Source organism: Lepidochelys olivacea (assembly GCF_965140295.1).
Source record: "Lepidochelys olivacea isolate rLepOli2 genome assembly, chromosome: 28".
Classification (NCBI taxonomy): Eukaryota; Metazoa; Chordata; order Testudines; family Cheloniidae; genus Lepidochelys; species Lepidochelys olivacea.
Window position 1 is genome coordinate 6,608,732 of NC_140438.1, and position 15,903 is coordinate 6,624,634.

The 15,903-nt window shown below is 50.6% G+C and overlaps 1 protein-coding gene across 1 annotated transcript in view; it reads right to left on the reverse strand.

The window, feature by feature from the left end:
- The window catches only part of LOC311514123 (uncharacterized protein), a 39,773-nt gene extending 24,228 nt beyond the window's left edge, over positions 1-15,545 (reverse strand). The window contains exons 1-2 of the mRNA XM_084616530.1: positions 15,430-15,545; positions 1,842-1,960 (exon numbers count right to left, since the gene is read on the reverse strand). The gene's annotated coding sequence lies outside the window, so the exon portion shown is untranslated. The remainder of the gene's footprint in view (positions 1-1,841; positions 1,961-15,429) is intronic.
- Positions 15,546-15,903: the final 358 nt, after the last annotated feature.

Genomic DNA, 15,903 nt, shown 5'->3' on the forward strand with positions numbered 1-15,903 from the left:
GCAACAATTTCCCACCGAAGCAAGGACAAATCCTGCAGATAGAATGAGTGGGAAAGCCCACCAAATCTGAGGTGTTTTTAAACAAGCATGGGAGCTTTAGAGAGAAAAGGGGACAAAATCAGTGGAGGAGAATAGAGAAATTGTGAATAAATTGACACCACTGGGGAGCAGCAACTGCTCAGCCCAGACTCCCGGATCAGAAAGAAGACAGCAGCATCCTGTATTTTACCAAGCACTCACTACTCCTGGGGGAATTCTGTGCCAAAAAATTAAAAAATTCTACACACAAGATTTTAAAATTCTGCAAAATTCTGCATATTTTATTTGTTAAAATAACAAAATATAATCATGCCAGTTTCAATTGTTTTGGTAATTTATTCCAAAACACCTGTTACTAAGTACGTCTCTAACAATACAGACACTCCCCCGCCCAAAACCATATTTCCTACACCCCTCAGAAGCAGTGCAAAGGCTTGGAGGAGTCAGGGGCAACAGAGGAGTTGAGGGAGAGGGAAGGAGTCTGGGAGTTAACCTGGTGGGTTGTTTGGTGTAGGTGGGAGAAGTATGGAACAGATATTTTTGGGAGGGGAAGAGATTGTTAGGGAGTTGGGGAGCCTCCCTCATGCAGACCCTAGCTGATCACAAGCCTCTCCCATTCAATCAGGTGCACCTGCCCCTGTCCCTGTCCCTGTGTGTCCCAGCATCGCCCATCCCCATGTGTCCCTGCAGCCCCCCTGTGATAAATGAAGGGTGGGGGAGCTCCCTTTTATGGACATCCAGCCAACCAGTTAGCTATAAAATCTCTGTTAGTAGCTGTTCTCTACTTGCTTTACCTGTAAAGGGTTTAAAAGTCCATAGGTAAAAGGAAAGGAGTGGGCACCTGACCAAAAGAAGGCTAGAACTTTTTAAAATTGGGGAAAAAAACTTCCCCTTTTTCTGACTGTGCTTTTCTCCCAGAGACAGGGTTGGAACTATGCTGTAAAAAGCTTTGGGCTGAAAAATCACCAGCTTATACCTAGAAACTACTCATTTGAAACCCCAGATATGTAAGTAGATCAGGAAATGCCTAGGAAGATGTGATTACGTTTATCTCTTTTATTTCTTTATGGCTTGTGGACTGCTCTATGCTAACCCCCGTTTCTTTTTTTTGCTTGTAACCTTTAAGCTGGACCTCAAGAGATCTATCTTGACGCTTAATCCTTGTACTTGTTTTTTTTTAAATCTAGCAAAAAGTTGAAGTTCCAGATGTATTTCCTTTCTTTTGGTTTTTAATAAAATTTACCCTTTTTTAAGAACAGGATTGGATTTTTGTGTCCTAAGAGGTTTGTGCCCGTGTTGTTTAATTAGCTGGTGGTGACAGCTGACTTCCTTCGTTTTCTTTCTCAGCTCTTCCCCGGAGTGGGGGTGAAAGGGCTTGAGGGTACCTCACAGGAAGAAATTCCCAAGTGCGCCTTCCTGAGTTCTCAAAGCGGTTTTTGCATTTGGCTGGTGGCAGCATCTACCCACCCAAGGTCAGAGAAAACCTGTAACCTTGGGAGTTAAATACAAGCCTGGAGTGGCCAGTATTAAGGTTTAGAATCCTTCCAGGCCCCCAACTTCTGCACTCAAAGTATAGGAGTGAGGAATCAGCCTTGAAACCCCCCCATGGGTCCCTGAGACCTCCCTTCGCCCTGTCACCATGTGGCCCTGCAGCCCCCCTCCCATTCAACCCCTGGCTCAGTGCTGTCACCCCACTATCTCCTGAGCCAATGCCCCAGTCTGTCCCCCTCACTAGCCATTCTGGACCCCAGTCTGTGACACGCCCCCCACCGTCCCATGTGCCCCACTCTGTCTGTCCTAACCTGGCTCGGCAGGCAGAGTGCTCTGATGAACCCAGCTGGCTGCTGGCTGGTCTGCTGCCACAGGGGCCTCTGGTGCGTGAAACGTGGAAATGCAGCACTTCTCGGGCAGAATGTATTTTCTGCAGGGAAAAAAAAAGGAATTCTGTGCTGGACGTGAATTCTGCATGTGAGGAGTAACTCACACCCTGCACAAACATCACCTGCTCACTCCCATCTCTTCTCCCTATGTCTCCGAGTCCCAGAGCTGCTGCTGTCACTGACATACAGAGGCTTTAGTGTCCCATTAGTGTTGGAAGGACCCAGTCATTACAGGAGTGAACCCTAATTTCCCCATTATATGGGACAGTCTCAGCTGAGCGGGAAGTAAGAAGGGGAGGAGGTACAAAGGGAAAAAGAGAGAGACTGAACGGGTTCTTGTAGCCATGTTTGCCCCAGGATATTAAAAAGAAGTATTTTTTTTAATTGGTCCTAAAAGAAATTCCCTCACCCACCTTGTCTCTCCAAGAGATCTGAAAGTGGCAGAAGGAGACAAACAGGAAGAGAGAGCTCAGGACTCTAAATCAAACATTTTCAATCCCCTGGAAGAAACTACATTTCCCATCTGCCCATGGGTGGGTGTGTGTTTTATATGAGGGACCATCCCATTCCTCTCACAGCAGCAAGGGGAGACTGCAGCCAGCCCCAGAGGGTCCTTCCCCACCCTGGGATATGTGTGGCGAGAAAGTTTGTGTGTGGTGGGTGCACGGGCTGGGTCCCCAGACAGCTAGAGCCATCTGCAGACTGGAAAGCCAGGGGAACTCCAGCACAGCATGGGGGCTGGGGTAGCAGTTCTGGAGCTGGGCCTCTGCCCCCTCTGGGTCCCATGGCAGATGGCTCTGGCAGCACCAAGTGGGTCCATCACCTCAGGGGCAGGTTTCAGTAGCGTCTGAGATCAGGGTGAGGATTGTGGGGGGGTGTGCATGCCCAGGAATGGGGGATTGAATTCACCTCCCCACCCCTCTGCAGAGCCCAGCAACTAGGGATTTACCCAGTGAAGTGAATTTCCCTCTGGGTGACTCTGACCCAGCCACTGAAAGATCCTTGTGCCTTAGGTTCCACACTGACCACAGGAGTTTATTAATACTCCCTCCCTAGACTGCTGGGGTGGCCAGAGTTTATTAGCGTGTTAGGGGAATCATAAGATGACAATTCATTAAGAATGATGATATTTGTGTGTTTATTATTAAATTCCTGGAGACCCACCCCCGCCAATCCCCATCCTTCTTCAGTGAGCTATAAATATCTAAGGGACTCAGCTCCTGATCCTGCCCCTCCCCACAGTCTATAGCAGCCCTTTTAAGAACAGGCCAGGGAAACATGTAAATACTTTGAACCAAATTCCTGAAGCTGCTGAGTATGCACAAGTTAAAATGAAACAAGGCCCCGTCTCTCCCAGCACGTGGCCCTTCTTGCAAATTAATAGACACTCCCCAAAAATCTGAAACGGCCCCTTCATAAGTGATAGAATCTTATTTATCTATTGATTTCTGGGAATTACCAATAAAAGAAAGAACCCAGTGAAGGTCTGAGGGAAAGATCTCATGTGTCTTTACAAATCGGTATAATCTAATTTGGGACTTTATACACTAAATTGACTATTCATGGCCCTATGGTATTGCCTGGTGTCACTTCAGGGCAGAATTAAGGTTGGATGCCTTAGCTGTGAATTTCCAACCCCTAGCATATTGCGATTGCTGTTAAGTGGGTTTGGCAAAATTAATTTTGTCTATTTCTTTTTTTAATTTCAATAGATGATATCGATAGTTATTTTAAAGCCCTTTTTTAATGTTTACAATTTCAGTGTTCAGAGCTGTGGGAAGTTATGGGGGTGGTCAGACAACAATTATTTAATTACAGGTTTCAGAGTAGCAGCCGTGTTAGTCTGTATTCGCAAAAAGAAAAGGAGGACTTGTGGCACCTTAGAGACTAACCAATTTATTTGAGCATGAGCTTTCGTGAGCTACAGCTCACTTCATCGGATGCATACCGTGGAAACTGCAGCAGACTTTATATACACACAGAGAATATGAAACAATACCTCCTCCCACCCCACTGTCCTGCTGGTAATAGCTTATCTAAAGTGATCATCAAGTTGGGCCATTTCCAGCACAAATCCAGGTTTTCTCACCCTCCACCCCCCAACACAAATTCACTCTCCTGCTGGTGATAGCCCATCCAAAGTGACAACTCTTTACACAATGTGCATGACAATCAAGTTGGGCTATTTCCTGCACAAATCCAGGTTTTCTCACCCCCTCACCCCCCTCCCAAAAACCACACACACAAACTCACTCTCCTGCTGGTAATAGCTCATCCAAAGTGACCATTCTTCCTACAATGTGCATGATAATCAAGGTGGGCCATTTCCAGCACAAATCCAGGTTTTCTCACCCCCCCACCCCCATACACAAACAAACTCACTCTCCTGCTGGTAATAGCTCATCCAAACTGACCATTCTCCAAGTTTAAATCCAAGTTAAACCAGAACATCTGGGGGGGGGGGTAGGAAAAAACAAGGGGAAATAGGCTACCTTGCATAATGACTTAGCCACTCCCAGTCTCTATTTAAGCCTAAATTAATAGTATCCAATTTGCAAATGAATTCCAATTCAGCAGTTTCTCGCTGGAGTCTGGATTTGAAGTTTTTTTGTTTTAAGATAGCGACCTTCATGTCTGTGATTGCGTGACCAGAGAGATTGAAGTGTTCTCCGACTGGTTTATGAATGTTATAATTCTTGACATCTGATTTGTGTCCATTTATTCTTTTACGTAGAGACTGTCCAGTTTGACCAATGTACATGGCAGAGGGGCATTGCTGGCACATAGAATCATAGAATATCAGGGTTGGAAGGGACCCCAGAAGGTCATCTAGTCCAACCCCCTGCTCAAAGCAGGACCAATTCCCAGTTAAATCATCCCAGCCAGGGCTTTGTCAAGCCTGACCTTAAAAACCTCTAAGGAAGGAGATTCCACCACCTCCCTAGGTAACGCATTCCAGTGTTTCACCACCCTCTTAGTGAAAAAGTTTTTCCTAATATCCAATCTAAACCTCCCACACTGCAACTTGAGACCATTACTCCTCGTTCTGTCATCTGCTACCATTGAGAACAGTCTAGAGCCATCCTCTTTGGAACCCCCTTTCAGGTAGTTGAAAGCAGCTATCAAATCCCCCCTCATTCTTCTCTTCTGCAGGCTAAACAATCCCAGCTCCCTCAGCCTCTCCTCATAACTCATGTGTTCCAGTCCCCTAATAATTTTTGTTGCCCTTCGCTGGACTCTCTCCAATTTATCCACATCCTTCTTGAAGTGTGGGGCCCAAAACTGGACACAGTACTCCAGATGAGGCCTCACCAATGTCGAATAGAGGGGGACGATCACGTCCCTCTATCTGCTCGCTATGCCCCTACTTATACATCCCAAAATGCCATTGGCCTTCTTGGCAACAAGGGCACACTGCTGACTCATATCCAGCTTCTCGTCCACTGTCACCCCTAGGTCCTTTTCCGCAGAACTGCTGCCTAGCCATTCGGTCCCTAGTCTGTCACATGGCGGCATATATCACATTGGTGGATGTGCAGGTGAACGAGCCTATGATAGTGTGGCTGATGTTATTAGGCCCTGTGATGGTGTCCCCTGAATAGATATGTGGGCACATTTGGCAACGGGCTTTGTTGCAAGGATAAGTTCCTGGGTTAGTGGTTCTGTTGTGTGGTATGTGGTTGTTGGTGAGTATTTGCTTCAGGTTGCGGGGCTGTCTGTAGGCAAGGACTGGTCTGTCTCCCAAGATTTGTGAGAGTGTTGGGTCATCCTTTAGGATAGGTTGTAGATCCTTAATAATGCGTTGGAGGGGTTTTAGTTGGGGGCTGAAGGTGACGGCTAGTGGCGTTCTGTTATTTTCTTTGTTAGGCCTGTCCTGTAGTAGGTGACTTCTGGGAACTCTTCTGGCTCTATCAATCTGTTTCTTTACTTCCGCAGGTGGGTATTGTAGTTGTAAGAAAGCTTGACAGAGATCTTGTAGGTGTTTGTCTCTGTCTGAGGGGTTGGAGCAAATGCGGTTGTATCGCAGAGCTTGGCTGTAGACGATGGATCGTGTGGTGTGGTCAGGGTGAAAGCTGGAGGCATGCAGGTAGGAATAACGGTCAGTAGGTTTCCGGTATAGGGTGGTGTTTATGTGACCATCGCTTATTAGCACTGTAGTGTCCAGGAAGTGGATCTCTTGTGTGGACTGGACCAGGCTGAGGTTGATGGTGGGATGGAAATTGTTGAAATCATGGTGGAATTCCTCAAGGGCTTCTTTTCCATGGGTCCAGATGATGAAGATGTCATCAATATAGCACAAGTAGAGTAGGGGCTTTAGGGGACGAGAGCTGAGGAAGCGTTGTTCTAAATCAGCCATAAAAATGTTGGCATACTGTGGGGCCATGCGGGTACCCATAGCAGTGCCGCTGATTTGAAGGTATACATTGTCCCCAAATGTAAAATAGTTATGGGTAAGGACAAAGTCACAAAGTTCAGCCACCAGGTTAGCCGTGACTGACCGCTATTCCTACCTGCATGCCTCCAGCTTTCACCCTGACCACACCACACGATCCATCGTCTACAGCCAAGCTCTGCGATACAACCGCATTTGCTCCAACCCCTCAGACAGAGACAAACACCTACAAGATCTCTGTCAAGCTTTCTTACAACTACAATACACACCTGCGGAAGTATAGAAACAGATTGATAGAGCCAGAAGAGTTCCCAGAAGTTACCTACTACAGGACAGGCCTAACAAAGAAAATAACAGAACGCCACCAGCCGTCACCTTCAGCCCCCAACTAAAACCCCTCCAACGCATTATTAAGGATCTACAACCTATCCTGAAGGATGACCCATCACTCTCACAAATCTTGGGAGACAGGCCAGTCCTTGCCTACAGACAGCCCTGCAACCTGAAGCAAATACTCACCAACAACCACATACCACAGAACAGAACCACTAACCCAGGAACCTAGCCTTGCAACAAAGCCCGTTGCCAACTGTGTCCACATATCTATTCAGGGGACACCATCACAGGGCCTAATAACATCAGCCACACTATCAGAGGCTCGTTCACCTGCACATCCACCAATGTGATATATACCATCATGTGCCAGCAAAGCCCCTCTGCCATGTACATTGGTCAAACTGGACAGTCTCTACGTAAAAGAATAAATGGACACAAATCAGATGTCAAGAATTATAACATTCATAAACCAATCGGAGAACACTTCAATCTCTCTGGTCACGCAATTACAGACATGAAAGTTGCTATCTTAAAACAAAAAAACTTCAAATCCAGACTCCAGTGAGAAACTGCTGAATTGGAATTCATTTGCAAATTGGATACTATTAATTTAGGCTTAAATAGAGACTGGGAGTGGCTAAGTCATTATGCAAGGTAGCCTATTTCCCCTTGTTTTTTCCTACCCTCCCCCCCCCCCCCCCCCAGATGTTCTGGTTTAACTTGGATTTAAACTTGGAGAGTGGTCAGTTTGGATGAGCTATTACCAGCAGGAGAGTGAGTTTGTGTGTGTATGGGGGTGGGGGGGGTGAGAAAACCTGGATTTGTGCTGGAAATGGCCCACCTTGATTACCATGCACATTGTAGGGAGAGTGGTCACTTTGGATGAGCTATTACCAGCAGGATAGTGAGTTTCTGTGTGTGGTTTTTGGGAGGGGGGTGAGAGAACCTGGATTTGTGCAAGAAATGGCCCAACTTGATTGTCATGCACATTGTGTGGAGAGTTGTCACTTTGGATGGGCTATCACCAGCAGGAGAGTGAATTTGTGTTGGGGGGGTGGAGGGTGAGAAAACCTGGATTTGTGCTGGAAATGGCCCAACTTGATGATCACTTTAGATAAGCTATTACCAGCAGGACAGTGAGGTGGGAGGAGGTATTGTTTCATATTCTCTGTGTATATATAAAGTCTGCTGCAGTTTCCACGGTATGCATCCGATGAAGTGAGCTGTAGCTCACGAAAGCTCATGCTCAAATAAATTGGTTAGTCTCTAAGGTGCCACAAGTCCTCCTTTTCTTTTTATTTAATTACAGTAAATGTTGAGATTCGAAAAGCCAAATCTTTATAACTGTTCAAACACAAATTGTCAATGTCACACGCAAAATATACAGTGTAAATATCCGTAAATCAAACTCAACTTTCTCCAGAAGCATTTCTGTATATTACCTATATAAATATTTTTCATCTTTGTGTGTACAGTGAAATCAACATTTACTGCAATTTATTAATAAAAATCAATCCTTTCAAGTGTACTTGAAATGAAGTACTTTACAGTCTAGGAAGTGAAAGAATTAATGCTTGCTTTGAGGATAATTACACCCTCCCTGGGATGTATTTTACTCTCAGTACTGTAACCCCATCATGAGGTAGCTCCTGTCTGGGAGCTCTGCTGAGGCCAGTGGCATTATGATCAGAAGGGGACACTCTGACACATGAGCAGAGACACATGGGGGAGGGTGGAGGATGAGGTAACGTGGAGGCTACCAGGGTTGAACATGGCCCAGCAGAGTGTGGGGAGCAAACTCCGTCTCAGTCTCTCCTCTCTCCCACCTCCCAGAGACAGTAACACTGATGAATCATTCCCTGAAATCTAAATAGCCCCAGTATGTGAGAGAGTGATTAACGCAGGTGCCTTAGGGCTGCAGCGCCAACCCCCTGCCTGGACGAGGGGGATGAAGAACTGCGGTAGAAACGGGTTAGGCTAGGAGAGGGCACAGCTGATGTGGGACTGGGAGCTCAGTTGACCAAGAGGCCAGAACTTATGCAGGGGGTTGGGACAAGAAGTCAACAGGACGCGGTAGAGGCACTTCTGTGTTTCCCCTTGTTTACCATCCTGCCATGTATTTAATTTAGAAACTTTTCATTCAGATTTAAACACATTGGAGCGAAGCTCCGTTGAGGCGTTTCCACTTACAGTGGTACAGTTTTAATTAGGTGCTTAATCAGATGCGAATGCAACACAAAGCAGTCAATAATTGGTGTGCTTTCCTTCATTAACTTGACTGTGTGCGGTGCATAGCTTTAAAAAAAAAGATGGTGTGAGTGAGTGTCAAAAGTTCAGGCATTAAGACATGGAAGTTAGGTGTCAGTTCAGTTCTCATGCGTTTATCTCATTATTTTAATTTCGGTTTTGAATCAGTATTAATACCATGTTGCTTTAATAGCATTAGGGTCTATTTCTATAATAGTTTGGAAGATTTCATCGGATATTATGAACCAGCCATCTTAACCTTTTATTTTGAGATCAGTAAATACTATCCAGCTCCCCACTCCTGAAAGTCTGCAAGCCCTGGCCAGTGGCATGCTCCCTAGAGAGCAAACACCTGACAAGCCCTTTTGCCCTAAAAAGCACTTTGGCTCTTTGACATTGCTTCATCCACCCCACCAGAAAATGCTATAGGTAACCAAGTAATTACAGCGTACCCTCATGAGGTGTAGTTCTACCAGGTATGTGCCAAAATTCAAATGGTTCTGTTTGGTTTATCTTTCATTCAGCTTTGCAATTATTAGATCTCATTTAACAACTGGAACTGAAATAACAAAAGCAAGTTAAGAAGAGAGTGGCCTCGGGCACAGGCAGGGGGAAAACAATAAAGGGAAAGAACTGACTATGCAAAAAGGAACATCCCAAACTATCAGAGCCCCAGACCCCCGTCCAACTGGATCCACCCCAGCCAGGCATATCAAGCTGGGCCCCTGAAAAATCGCCCATCCCGTCTGGCAGTGAACGCCGCGTGTTCCAGATGGAGCGATGGTGTGTGCGTCTGCTCCGCTGACATGCTGCTTTGGTACGGAAGGCACCACGGCCACAGGGAGCAGGGACATGGACTCCTACAAAACAAAATCCAACACCGCGTCCCCTCCCACCTCCGCACGGTCTGCCATCCCTTCCCCCACCTCCACATGGCCACTCTCAGCCTATTGCTAACAGTTCCTTCCAGCCTTCAGCTCTATAAATAAATAAAACATGGTGTTACAAAAGGTAGATCCTGCCAGAGCAGCCTGATCTCCTTCTGTGAGAAGATAACTAATGTTTTCGACAAAGGAAATGCAGTAGCTCTCATCTATCTGGATGTCAGTACGGCATTTGATACAGTTCCACATGGGACATTTAATTAAATTGGAGAAGATGGGGATTCATATGAGAACTGAAAGGTGGATAAGGAACTGGTTAAAGAGGAGACTACAAGGGATCATGCTGAACTGCCAGGCTGTAGGGAGGTCAATAGTGGAGTTTCTCAGGGGTTGGTCTTGGGACCAATCTTATTCCACATTTTTATTAGTGACCTTGGCACAGAAAGTGGGAGTGTGACACAAAGCTGGGAGGGATTGCCAATACGGAGGAGGACCAGATTATCATACAAGAAGATCTGGATGTCCTTGTAAACTGGAGTAATAGAAATGGGATGATATTTAATAGTGCAAAGTGCAAGGTCGTGCATTTGAGGACAAACAACAAGTATTTTTGCTGTTAACTGGGGACTTAACAGTTGGAAGTGACAGAGGAGGAGAAAGACCTAGTATTGGCTGATCACAGGATGACTATAAGCTGCCACCGAGATGCAGCCATGGAAAAGGTTAATGCAGTCTTAGGGTGCATCAGGCAATGTAATTCCAGTAGAAACAGGAAAGTGTTAGGGCCATTCTATAAGACACCGGTGAGACCTCATCTGGAATAGAGTGTGCGGTTTTGGTCTCCCATGTTTAAGAAGGATGAATTCAAAGTGGAACAGGTGCAGAGAAGGGCTACTAGGATGATCCGAGGAATGGAAAACCTGCCTTACGAGAGGAGACTCAAAGAGCTTGGCTTGTTTAGCCGAACCAAAAGAAGGCTGAGGGGGGGAAGACAGGATCATTCTCTATAAATACCTCAGAGGGATAAGTACCAGGGACGGAGAGGAGTTATTGAAGTTAAGCTCCAACGTGGACCCCAGATTCAGAACAAATTAATATAAACTGGCCATCAACAAGTTTAGGCTTGAAATTAGGGGAAGGTTTCTAACCATCAGAGGAGTGTGGTTCTGGAACAGCCTCCCAAGGGGAGCAGTGGGGGCAAAAGACCTAACTGGTGATGTAGGTCAGGGTCTGTGCAGTGAATGGCACAACAGAGCCACTGATCTCCACGGGCTTCTCTACAGTGCCTGGCACAACAGGGGCTCAGCTGGGGGCTCTGCAACTCCCGCCATTACAGGAGCCCTGATTTTGTTTGGGGTCCCTGCAGCATCTGGCCAAATGTGGGGGGAGGATCTCCGTCAGGGCCTGTGCAGAGCCCAGTACAGTGGTGGGGCATGATGTTGGCCGAGGTCAGTGCAGGGCCAGGCCCAGCGGGGACACAGATCGCAGTCGAGGTCTCTAAAGTGCCCAGGACCCCGGAGGCCGCAGTCTGGGCCACAGTCGTGCGCTGCCTGGCACGAGGGGGGCCGTGATCTCGGTCCAGGTCTCCGTTTTACCTGGCACAATGGGGGGGTCTGATGTCAGCTGGGGTCTCTTCAGTGCCCAGCACAATAAGGGCGCAGATCTCCGTTGGGGTCTCCACAGCGCCTGTCACAACAGTGGGGTCTGACCCGTGTGGGGGTCTCTGCAGGGCCTGGCACAACAGGGGCCCGGAGCTCAGCCAAGGTCCCTGTAGCCCCTGGCCCGACAAGGTCCCTGCTCTCTGTCGGGGCGCGGGCAGTCCCTGGCGCAACGAGGGCCCCAAACTCGGTCAGGGTCTGTGCCGTGCCCGGCACGCGGGGGGGGGCTCCTGATCTCAGGCAAGGCCCGAGCCACCGTCAGCACCATAAGAGCCCTGATCTCAGCCAGACACCTGGGGAGAAAAGCGGGAAGATTTCAAGGAATTGATATCAGTATTTCAGAACTGAGGAGAAAACAGGGCACACGCTAAATATTTGCCAATATAAGAGAAAAGAACCAACATCTGGGGAGATTTTATGTCACCCTTCAACCGTTCAAGAGAAAAGAGGGGAAATTTGAGGGGATTATACAGCGATATTCAATGAACAACAGAATGGGATGGATTCTTCTTGCCACCCCTTCGCATGGCCGGCGGGGAGCTCTGGGTGATGTGGCTTTCACACGGGAAAGGAGCGGGGCTGGAGTCAGAAGGTCACTGGTTGTGGGGTCTGGGAATTTGACTAGCAGGCGGTGTGGGGGGGCAGGGGCTGCTGGGTTGGGCGGGACAGGGAGGGGAAAGTAGCTGGGACTGGGAAACCTGGGGCCGTCTCCATGGGGGGCGCTTGCTACTGCCTCCCCTTCCTGGGCCAGCAGAGAACGGCCCCCCCAGCCCAGCCCAGAGGTGTCCCTGCCTCAGGGCTCTCCCAACCTCTGCCCATTAACCCTCTTCCCATTTCCGAAATCATTCAGGGAAATGATTTCCCACCTAAACAAGGACAAGTCGCTGCAGGTAAAACCATGGGGAGGGAAACTCCCCAAACCTGAGATTTGAACTGGACATTGGAGAAGTGGAGAGAAAACGGGGTACAATCGGTGGAGGAGAACAGAGAACGTCTCAGGAATTTGAGAGAAAACGGGGCGGGGGATCACCATAGATTTTGACCTTTGCTATCTAGAGAGAAAAGGGGGAAGGACTGGAGAGAACGTAACACCCTGTCTTGGGCAGCATTGCACCGGGGACCTCTGGAGCTTAGTGCATGGGGTGGGCAAACTATGGCCCGGGGGCCGGATCCGGCCCCTCAGGGCTTTGGGTCCGGCCCATGGGATTGCCACCCCCCGGGCGCCACGGGCCCGCGCCACTCCCTGAAATGGCCGGCACCACGTCCCTGTGGCCCCTGGGGGGGGGGGGTATCTCCCCTGGCAGCTCCCATTGGCAGGGAATGGGGAACCGCAGCCAATGGGAGCTTTAGGGGAGGTACCCACAGGTGAGGGAGGCTCATGGAGCCCTCTGCGCCCCCCCAGAGGGACACGGTGCTGGCCACTTCTGGGAGTGGTGCGGGGATAGGGACAGGGCAGGCAGGGAGCCTGTCCTGACCCCGGTGCACACTGCTGCCACCTCGGAGCAACTCCAGGTAAGCAGCGCTGGGCTGGAGCCCAAACCCCTCCTGAACCCCAACTCCCTGCCACACCCCGCACACCTCCTCCACCCCAACCCCTGCCCTGAGCCCCCTCATACATCCCACACCCCTCCTCTGCCCCAACCCCTTGCCCTGAGCCCCTTCCTGCACACCGCACCCCGTCCCACACCCCGACCCCCTGCCCCGGCCCTGCATGCAATTTCCCCACCCAGATGTGGCCCTCAGGCCAAAAAAGTGGCCAGGAGTCCTGTGGCACCTTATAGACTAACAGACGTATTGGAGCATGAGCTTTCGTGGGTGAATACCCACTTCGTTGGATGCACGGAGTGGAAATTTCCAGAGGCAGGTATAAATATGCAAGCAAGAATCAGGCTAATCAACTACGATACCCACAAGAGGAAATAAGGAAACAGATCAAGAGAGCCAGACGCGTCCCAGAAGCCTCCTGCTGCAAGAGGAGCCCAAGAAAGAAACGAACAGCACTCCACTGGCCATCACATACAGTCCTCAGCTAAAACCTCTCCAGCGCATCGTCAGTGATGCACAACCCATCCTGGACAACAATCCCTCACTTTCACAGGCCTTGGGAGGCAGGCCAGTCCTCGCCCACAGACAGCCCGCCAGCCTGAAGCATATTCTCACCAGCAACGACACGCCGCACTGTAGTAACTCTAACTCAGGAACCAATCCATGCAACAAACCTCGATGCCAACTCTGCCCACATATCTACACCCGAGACACCATCACAGGACCTAACCAGATCCGCCACACCGTCACCGGTTCATTCACCTGCACGTCCACCAGTGTCATGTATGCCATCATGTGCCAGCAATGCCCCTCTGCCATGTACATCGGCCAAACGGGACAGTCCCTACGTAAAAGGATAAATGGACACAAATCAGATATTAGGAATGGCAATACACAAAAAGCTGTAGGAGAACACTTCAGCCTCCCTGGACACACACAATAGCAGATGTAAAGGTCGCCATCCTGCAGCAGAAAAACTTCAGGACCAGACTTCAAAGGGAAACTGCTGAACTTCAGTTCATTTGCAAATTTGACCCCATCAGCTCAGGATTAAACAAAGACTGTGAATGGCTCGCCAACGACAAAAGCCGTTTCTCCTCCCTTGGGGTTCACACCTCAACTGCTAGAAGAGGGCCTCATCCTCCCTGATTGAACTAACTTCCTTATCCCTAGCCTGATTCTTACTTGCATATTTATACCTGCCTCTGGAAATTTCCACTCCAGGCATCCGACGAAGTGGGTATTCACCCACGAAAACTTATGCTCCAATACGTCTGTTAGTCGATAAGGTGCCACAGGGCTCTTTAAGGAAAAGGAGGTCTTGTGGCACCTTAGAGACTAACCCATTTATTTGAGCATAAGCTTTCGTGAGCTACAGCTCACTTCATCGGACGCATGCCATGGAAAATACAGGGGAGAGATTTCATGTTCTCTGTGTATACAAAAATCTCTCCCCTGTATTTTCCACGGCATGCGTCCGACGAAGTGGGCTGTAGCTCACGAAAGCTCATGCTCAAATAAATGGGTTAGTCTCTAAGGTGCCACAAGTCCTCCTGTTCTTTTTGCGGATACAGACTAACACGGCTGCTGCTCTGCAACAGGACTCTTTGCAGCTTTTACAGATCCAGACTCACACGGCTGCCCCCGATACTTGACCTCAGGCCAAAAAGTTTGCCCACCCCGGCTGTACAGCATGAGCAGAAAGCCACCTGGATGTCAGCGAAGGCTGCAGAGGAGAGTCATTCACTGCTCTCCCAGCGGTCTCCGTGCCACTGGACGGGACAGGACATCACCCCCAGGGGGTGGGCAGGGGTCCGCTATCCCCACGGGAGGGGGCAGCGGTAAATCCGAGGGGATCTCAGCCCCCCACCCTTGTCTCCCCGGGGGTCCCCTGCTCTTCTCCTCTCCCCGCCATATCCCGGCTGTGCAGATATTTTTCCATCTGCCCCTTTCCCAAGGTCTCCCCCTGTCCCCCTTCTCCTGCCCCCCCCGGGTCTGCCCCCGCCCCCTTCTCCTGCCCCCCCGGTCTCCCCCCGCCCCTTCTCCTGCCCGCCCCCTTCTCCTGTCGTCCCCCCCCCGTCTCCCCCCGCCCCTTCTCCTGCCCCCCCCGTCCCTTCTCCTGCCCCCCCCCGTTCTCCCCCCGCCCCCTTCTCCTCTCCCTCCCGGTCGCCCCCCGCCCCCTTCTCCTGCCCGCCCCCTTCTCCTGTCGTCCCCCCCCGTCTCCCCCCGCCCCTTCTCCTGCCCCCCCCGTCCCTTCTCCTGCCCCCCCCCCGTCTCCCCCCGCCCCCTTCTCCTGCCCCCCCCGTCTCCCCCCGCCCCCTTCTCCTGCCCCCCCGGTCTCCCCCCGCCCGGCCCCCTCCCCCCGGCGCTGCGAGAGGCCGGGTCCCCCCCCCCCCCCGGACCCGGGGCAGAGTCACCGCCCCCCCCCCCGGGGCTCGCTCCGGTACCTGGAGGCTGCAGCGGGGCGGGCGGAGCCCGGGGCGGCCCCAGGGCGGCTCCAGCGGGAGCGGGGCCCGGGGGGGGGGCCGGGGGGGTTAAGGAAGGTCGGTCCCGTCCCGTCCCCCCCCCCCGGCACAGACTCACAGAGCCGCGGATCGCGCACACGGTCCTTCCTCCTTTGTTCTCCCGGCCACCCCCCCCCCCCGGCTCTCGGCCCCTCCCAGCTGGGCTGAGCCTGCACCCCGGGGGGGGAGCTCCTGGAAAGCCCCAGGTGTGGTGGGAAATGTAGTTTCTCTGGGATCCGCCTCTGCGCATGTAGGATTGTGTGTCCCCCCCCCCACACACACACCCACACCCCCCCCCACACACACACACTGGGAGCTGCCCCTGCCAAGAGAGACTTGGGGGACCCGGTCACATCTCTTATTGAACCCGCCTCCGCTTCCCGGCGAGCCCCACGAAACTCTGCTGCGGCTGCACCC